The sequence below is a fragment of the Petaurus breviceps genome, unplaced genomic scaffold (assembly GCF_028583685.1).
Source record: "Petaurus breviceps papuanus isolate PSGF00001 unplaced genomic scaffold, PetGlider_PUasm1.0 91041, whole genome shotgun sequence".
NCBI classification, from domain to species: Eukaryota; Metazoa; Chordata; class Mammalia; order Diprotodontia; family Petauridae; genus Petaurus; species Petaurus breviceps.
The window spans coordinates 43,077,078-43,086,053 of NW_027187400.1; the positions used below are offsets into that span (position 1 = coordinate 43,077,078).

At 42.6% G+C, this 8,976-nt stretch overlaps 1 pseudogene; it reads right to left on the reverse strand.

Annotated features, from left to right (window-relative positions):
* Positions 1–7,407: 7,407 nt before the first annotated feature.
* Positions 7,408–8,521, reverse strand: LOC138153967 (26S proteasome non-ATPase regulatory subunit 4 pseudogene; annotated as a pseudogene).
* Positions 8,522–8,976: the final 455 nt, after the last annotated feature.

Sequence of the window (8,976 nt, forward strand, 5' to 3'; positions counted from 1 at the left end):
TAGAGAGGGAGGAGGCAAGGATAAGTATGGAATCAAATACAAATACAAACCCCTTGCAACCTGATTCCAGCCTACCTTACCAGACTAATTACCCATTACTACCATTTATGCACTCTAAAATCTGGCCTAACCCCATGACACTCCATTCCCATCACTGTGTCTTTGCCCAGGCTGTCCTTCATGCCTGGATTGCTCTCCCTCCTCCCATCTACCTCCAAGAATCCCTAGTTTATTTCAAAGGTGAACTCAAATGCCCCTTCTACATGAAGCCTGTCTTCTTTCCCTCAGCTACCACTGCCTTTCACCCCCACACTACTTTGTATTTAATTTGTATATGCTCCCATGACAGCCAGTCCCTATCCCTCTCTTCCCCAAATAAAATATAAGCTTCTTAGGGGGAATGACTTTCATTACAGTAGGAAGAACACTGGATTCCTGTCAGAGAGTCTAGGTTCAAATTCCAGCTCCAAAGCCTGTGTGACCTGGTAAGTCACTTAACCTTTCTGGGCCTCAGTCTCTTCATCTGTAAAATAAGCTAGAGTAGTCAACTTTCTAAGTGTCCTTCCTGATCTTTACTGATCTGACATCAGTAGAGAATTAGTCAAATCAGGAAAACGTAAATAGGAGAAGCAGAGCAGAGACAAAGACCGGGTGATCAGATCTTAGGAGCTCTGAGCCTTGCGCTGTCCCCTTAACCTCTCAGTACTGCAGCTCCCTCTTCTGTAAAAAGGGCCTGTAGGGCACAGTGACTTCTAGGGCACTTTGTGATTTTGGTGTAGTGAGAATATCAACATGGAGTGAGTGGACCAAGAGGTTTATAGACTGAGTTAGTCAATAAGCATTTATGAGGGAGCTACTGTGGTTCTAGGACTCCCTCTGGTGGTGATCTACAGACAAGGAACAGGGAGGGAAGAAAGAAGGTGGGTGATGGGTGTGACCCTGGGGTAGAGGATTGCCTGGATGGGAATGGCAGAGGAGGAGTGAGCAGGGGTGGGGCAAGAGATTAAGGATGGAGAGCAAGACTTGACAGAACTGGTTACCTGTGAGATCAAGCCTGGGAAAGAAGAGAAATAAGTCAGGGCGGAGAAGCTGGGGAATGGGAGGTGGGGGAGAATAAAGAACAGGTTTGGGAGGAGTGAAGCGAGAGCTTGGATTGAGCCCCAGAGGGGAATTTCAGAGTTCAAGGTCATGTTCCAAGGTTAGCCCTGACGTTAATGACAACAACAATATTTTATAGGTAAAAGGCTAATACCAAATAGGTTTGTTATATTTTTTAAAAGAAAAAGCATGCTTGAACGTTAAAGGTGTGTCATGTAATTATAATATTACACATAAAGGTTTGCAATGCCCTTTACATATATTAACTCATTCAGTGCTCACCACAACCTTTCACTGTAGCTTGCTATTATCATCATTCCCATTCTGGAGATATCCAGGGCACAGAGAGGTGAAGCGACTTATTCAGGGTCACACAGCTAATAAGTGTCTGAAGTTAGATTTGAACTCAGGTCCTCCTGCCTCTTAAGCCCTTCATTCCATCCACTGTGTCCCCTGGTTCTGTACTACATTCAAAAGCTAAGTCAGACTGTGATTTCCTCTATTCCAGGAGCTGCTCTGACATTCTAAGGTCCTTCCAGTCCTCCATCCTAGGATTCCCACCCCAATCTCTCCCTTCTATCTCTAGGATTGAATTTTAGGGAGGAAGGAGGGACCCAGATTTGTGATTACATTGATGTAGGAAACTCCCAGTGAGGAAAAGCCCTCTCCCAAAGCAAACTAGATAGAACCTATTCTACAACATATCAAGATGATCTATGTAGCAAGATATAAATAAATACACAGCCTCTATGCCCCAGAGATGGGACTTGAACTCAGGTCTTCTTGCCTCTGAGGTTTTCTCTCTGTCCATTGCACCATACTGCCTCTCATGATACTGTTATGAACTGCTTGTGTTTGATATGAAAGAGAGAAAAGAGAGCTTACCTAAGTGGTTCCAACCATACTGGGGGAGAGCAGAAAGGAATCTAGTAGACTGATGGCACAGTGGAGAGAGCATTTGGTTTGGAGTCAGGAAGACCTGAGTTCATATCCTGCCTCAGATACTTACTAACTGTGTGAGCCTGAGCAATTTCACCTCTTAAAAAAATTATGGTGAAGCGGTAAGGACCCAGTCAGGCTTAGAGACTATAAAGGCTGGGTGGATTCAATCAGAATGGTGATAGGACTCCCTCTGCTGGTGATCTACGGCCAAAGAATGGGAGGCAAGTGGAGAAGGTGGGATTTTTTTTTTTTTGATAGGTGACAAAGTTAAGTGACTTACCAAATCACACAGGTAGTAGTAATACTTAACCTCGGTCTGCCTGTTTTCTCAACTGCAAAATGGGTTGTTATTGTTTGTTCTTGCTTCTGGAAGAAGACCATCACATCAGGGAAGTGATGCCATGATATGCAAATGAATTGGATTTAAATGAGGGAGGGCTGTGCAAAGTCACCAGCTTCACTGTATCCTCTGGAGCCATCTGGGTCCAATGGCCAGATATAGATCAGGATGACTGGAGATGGCCCTCAAAATGGGAATGATGACAGCATCTACCTCCCAGAACTGTTATGAGGATCAGATGAGTTTACATATGTAAAGAGTTTTGCTAGCTATTGTCTAAGATAGGAGCTAGGGCACAAGAAAGAAAGATGAGGGGGAAAGATCCTAGTTGGGATCTGGGATACAGATGTAGTATCAGAGGAGGGGTAGCACCTTAAAAGTCGAAAGTACACCCATTTGTACTCCTTTATTTTTCATTAGACATCAAGGAAAGATGGACTTGTGAGTGGGAAGTGATGAGAAAAAATGTGGGGTGGAATCCAAGTTGGAGGGAAGAAAAGTCTCAAGCCTTGACAGAAATTCAGCTAGTCCCCCAATCAGTGGGAACTCATAGGATCAGAACTCTGGAGCTGGAAGAGATCACAGGGGTCATCTTGTCTGCACTTAAGAGAAGACACAATTAAGTGGTTTTTTGTCCAAGGACACCCAGAGGTGGGATTTGAACCCCAATTTTACTTTTATGCATAAATCATCTAATCATTAAGATATCTGAGACAATCTCACCTTTTCTTTTTCTTTCTTCTTTTTTTAAAAAATATTTTTATTTTCCCCAGTTTCATGTAAAGATCAGTTTTAACATTTATTTTTTTCAAATTTCAAGTTCTGAATTTTCTCTCTCCCTCCCACACCTCCCCCCTCCCTAAGACAGTAAGCAATTTGATATAAGTTATACAACTTTAAACCTCAACTTTAAAAGGGAGAATGAGCATTTTTTTGTGTCTATCTCCTCTGCTTTCTCTCTTTTCTCTCTCTTTATATGGACAACCAAGTGGCACAGTAGAGAAAGAACTAGACACACGGTCAGAAAGATCTGAATTCAAATTCTGCCTCAGATACTTACTAGTTGTGTGACCCTGAGCAAGTCAATTAACTTAATCTCAATTTCTTCATCTGTAAAATGGGCATAATAGTGCAAACCTTAAAGCACTAATACATATATAATACAAATGGTAGCTATTACTATTATTATTACTCACTCTCTTATATCAGGGACTGGGGAGCAGAGTGAGCAGTATGGGAGGGGAAGGGGCTATGACACTGGCAGCCTGATGGACAGTGAGAAGGAAGTTGAGCAAAACTACTGACTGTGAACAAGGGCAAGAGGAGAGGAACATAATATTTCACCTTTTGGAGATAAGGAAAAAGAAAGACATTGGCTGAGTTCCCCAAGGATGCCAGTGGCAGCCCCACCAGCAAGGAGCTGTGGCAGCTGTGAGCAGCCTGCCAAGAGGGAGATATATAAGACAAGAGAGTTCACCATGCATCTTTTTGCCTTTCCAAGCAAAAGGTCTAGGGGGAGGCTGAAGGAAGGAGAGACCCTACTGACACAATCTTTGAGTGAGCAGATGGAAAAAGCAGAAGATGCAAGAACTGGTATGAATGAATAGATAAATTAATTAATTAACTAATTAATTGATGGATAAATAAATAAAATCAAATAAGGAATAGCTGCAAAACAATATACACGATGACTACAAAGAATTATAGCAACAAAAACAAACCAAAACAGACTACTATGAAATTACAACGACCAAACTTGGTCCCAAAGAATAGATAAGAGATTGCACATCCCTTCTTATTTGCAGAGGTGGGGATTTAGGGGAATGGAACACTATATATAATATTGGTTGTTTGATGTGCTGAATAGTTTTCCGGAGCTACTTACCCTGCTACAATCATCATGATGTTTTTAAAAATTATTTTTTTCATAAGAGATAGCTCTCTGGGGAAATAAAGAAGATGGATATGTTGAAAAAAATCAAGGGTTTGGGGTTTTTTTTTAACTATCCATTAAAATGTGTGAAATTAAAGAAAGACTACGTGCAGAAGGCTGGGTTGGAGGGAGATGGAAAGTCCACTATAAAACCAGCAGCTATGACTCGTTCAAGCCTTTATATTCCTGATCTCTTCCAGTTAGATGTTTAGTTAATATATTTTAATCTGTATGGGAGTGGCTCATCCTATTGAGATGCGAAATAAATTGAGATCCTGTGGAATGGGGGACACAAGGAAGGCAAATTATGAATATGGATGGGAATTTTCCATAGATCCAAACCTGGCTGAAGTAACTAACAGACCTGGCATTGGGGTAGGCTGTTACTAGTAGAGGTCTACTTAACACTGGAAACTAGGGACTGATTTGCATCCAGGAACTGGATCAGAGAAGATATAGTTTGGGGTGCCGTCTGGTGGCTAGGATAGGTATTGCATCCTGAGTAACTGTTCCTCCACCTTCCCTGTCTGCCACTGCCAATCAATGAATCATCGAGCTTTTATTAGGCATCAACTATGTGCCAATCACTGTGCTAGGGACTGGGGATACAAAGATAAAAGTGAAGAAGTCCCTGCCCCTCAAGGAGCTTATATTCTATCACATAAAGCTAGCACTCTTTCTAGAGGGTATACACACACTTCAGGATAATATGACTGAAATAGGAACCAGTGAGAGAAAAATTGCAAAATTTCAGAACTGGAAATTATTTCAGTGGCCACCACATCTGTGGGTTCCTAACTTTGGGGTCTTTGTGCCTCAAAATGTTTTTTGTCACTCATAATTAAAGAAATGCACATTTTAAACTCTGAGTTACCACCTCACACCCATTAAGTTGGCTAAGGCAATAGAAAAGGAAAATGACAAATTCTGGAGGGGATATGGTAAAGTAGGGACATTAACACATTACTGGTGGAGTTGTGAACTACTCATACCATTATGGAAAGCACTTTGGAGCTATGCCCAAAGAGATAGCAAACTGTGCATACGCTTTGACCCAGCAATACCACTACTAGGTCTATATCCCAAAGAGATCAAAGAAAATAGGAAAGGACAAATATGGACAAAAATATTTATACCAGTGTAATAGTAATGGAATTTAAAGATCCCCCTGTATTGGCTTGGTTTTTTGGTTTGATTGTGTTAAAACCCAGAGCTTGTGAATCCCACTTGTGAGATGGACTTGTTGATGTGAAAAGAGAGGACTGAACTGGGAGGAGCTGGTGATGTAAATTTAGAGAGACACAAGAAAAGAAAGAGGCAGAAGAACTTTTTGGAAGCAGCATCTTGGAGGTAGAGAGAGACTGAGAGGATTCCTGAGGGCCAGTTTGAATTGCCCAGGACATTTGAAAGCTGCCACCCAGAGCTGCCAAGGACTGAGGAGACATGGCTGTTATTCTGGTACTTTGTCTGTTTTGATGTTGTTTTGCCAGATCTGTCCACTGGTGAAGGACAGTCCTGTTGTTGCAGAGGTCTTGGAAACTTGCTGTTGGTTCAGAGCTACTGAGACCGTTCTGCAGACAGAGAGTGAATTCTTGAAGACACTGGCAATGTATCTTGTGGCCTTGCTAGGCTTTGTCTCCCCAGGAACAAAGATTGCTGAGAACTTGCCTCGTGTCAAGATGAAGAAAAGACCTCTGTTTGAGTATTAAATGCTGTGCTTAAGCTTGTTGTAACTCTGGGGTAGATGGCCTATTCAGTTACAATCCAAGGGTGGGGAACTTTTGACCTTTTTGTGCTCTGTGATTGAACAAATGAATGTACTTTACTTATGATTGGAAACTAATCTCCATTTGAGAAGAGGGGCTTTGTGGTTGACTAAATGAATTATAATGTCCAGGGGTGGGATAGTACTTGATTGAATTACACTTGGTTAATGCTGTATTTTGAATGATGTCATATTTTGATTTTCTCTGTTCTTAATTTTTCACTGAATAAAATGGAGAGCGCCTATGCTGGTATTTTGAACCTTGGGAAGTTGCCTTTGCTTGGCATTATAACCAGCTATTTTTGTTGTGACAGAGGATTGGAAGTTGGTGCTATACCTATCAATTGGGGAATGACTGAACAAGTTGTGGTATATGGTTGTAATGGAATACTATTGTGCTATAAGAAATGCTGAGCAGGATACTTTCAGAAAATCTGGGAAGACTCATGTGAACTAATATGGAGTAAAGTGATCAGAGCCAGGAGAACATTGCATACAGCAGTAGCAATATTTGTAATGATAACCAACTACAAAAGACTTAGCTTTACAGCTATGGGGGCAGCCAAGTAGAGCAGAGGATAAATCACCGAACCTGAAGTCAGAAAGTTGTTCAGTGGTTCCATGATTTCCAACTCTTTGTGACCCATGGACCATAGTTTGTCAGGCCCTTCTATCCTTCATTATCTCTCGAAGTCTGTCCAAGCTCACATTCATTGCTTTCATGACACTATCTATCCATCTCATCTTCTACCATCCCCTTCTCCTTTTGCCTTCAATCTTTCCCAGCATCAGGGTCTTTTCCAATGAGTCCCCTCTTCTCATTATGTGGCCAAAGTATTTCAGCTTCGGCTTCAGTATTTGACCTTCTAGTGAACAGCCTAAAGAAAACAATTTCCTTAAATATTGACTGAGCTGATCTCCTTGCTGTCCAAGAGACTCTCAAAAGTCTTTTCCAGCACCACCATTCAAAAGCATTGATTCTGCAGTGCTCGGCTTTCCTCATAGTCCAACCTTCACAGCCATGCATTGCTGCTGGAAAAACCATAGCTTTGACTATATGGACCTTTGTCAGCAAGGTGATATCTCCACTTTTCGGTGTACTGTACAGATCTGCCAGAGCTCTCCTTCCAAGGAACAAGTGTCCTTTAATTTCATGGCTATACTCACCATTTGCAATTATCTTTTTTTTTTTAAGGAAAAAAATCACCAAACTTTATTTCAGTTGTAACTGTTACACAAGACCATCACCTAAACACTGTGACAACTCCCCCCAACACCCTTTTCAGCCCCATTTCAGGGAGGAGCCCAAACGCTCCTTCCCCTCTGGCCTCACTTCTTGTTCTCCTCTTTCTTTTTCTCTTTGCCCTCCTTACTAGCCTGTGAGGCCGGTGACTCCATGGCATTTCATATGGCCTCATTGTTGGGGTCCACACCTGGCACATTCTCCAGGACACTGGAGGAGCTCAGGGTCTTGCAACACATTGTAATCATCCTCCTCCTTGGCAGGCTCAGAGGCATCCATGGCTGAGCTGGCATCAGTGTCACCTGACTGCAACTCCCTGCAAGGACACCTGCATGGCATATGCAATCTGCTCTGCTTAAGCTCTTGCTGACAAATGGTCATCTTCAGCAGGCGTCTTCTGAATCTTCAGTTCCAGTTGTGGCAATCCCAGCCTCAACAGCACAGGCTGCTGCTGCTTGTCTCACCTCCTCCTCTTGCTTCTGTCTCTGTTCTTCCATGGATACACGAAGGGCCAGGGCCAGGTCAGGATCAGTGCTGGGATCTACTCCAAACTCGAAGTCACTGGCCCCTAGCCCTCCAGCATGGCACCACCTTCTCCAGCCAGGATAGGGGAGCTGATGAGGGCATCAGCCAGGCTGGGTCCAGGGATTACTGTCACCAATGCAAGCTGGTCCCATCCTTGCTATTTAGTGTGTCCACAAAGGCTGTCAGTTTGTCTGTGTTGGCCTCCTTCTCCCCAAAGCTAATAATGTCAACATTCACTTTCTCTTTCTTTAGTCGTTTTGCTAGCTTCACCAGGTCCTTCTCATTGTCTTCTACAAGGCTGCCCACAAAAGCAATGATCTGCATCTTGTGATTTTTGCCTTGTCTGTGTTTCAGAACCAAATGGGCAATACGGATGCCAATACAGAAGGTAATATTACCCTTGGATTGAACTGTGTGGAGCTCGGACAAAATTCGGCAAGTGTCAGGGGTTACTGCAGTAAGCACTTCACAGTCATTGGCCAGTGTGATGAGTCCCACGTTGTCCTCTGGGTTGCTTCATGTCTTGGAGTGACACCCTACGATGACTGGATCCTGCTGGGCCTGTAGCCGTGTGGGCAGGAAATCCCCATTCCACATGTACTCATTGTTATCAAAACACATTACACTGCTTTCCAAAACCATCTTGCCTCCTTCCTCCCTCCCTGACTGGCTCATCTGGACCTGCGGTGATCTTTGAGCCCAAAAATATAAAATCTGACACTGCTTCTATTTCTTCTCCCTCTATTTGCCAGCAAGTGATGGAACCAGTTGCCAAGATCTTTTGATCTTGTAGAGATCTTTTGTCTTTACCATTCTATTATTTTCTTCTATTTCTTTGCATTGTTCATGTAAAAAAACCTTCTTACATCTTCTTGCCATTCTCCGGAATTCTGCATTCAATTGGGTACACTTTCCCTTTCTCCTTTCCCTTTCACTTTCCTTATTTCCTCAGCTATTTGAAGAGCCCCATCAGACAGACGTTTTGCTTTCTTGCTCTCCTTTTTCTTTGGAATGTTTTTTGCTTCTGCTTCTGTACAATGTTGTGAACCTCTGTCCATAGTTCTTCAGGCAATCTATCTACTAGAGTAACTACCTTAAATCTCTTCATCATTTCTACTTAACATTCATAA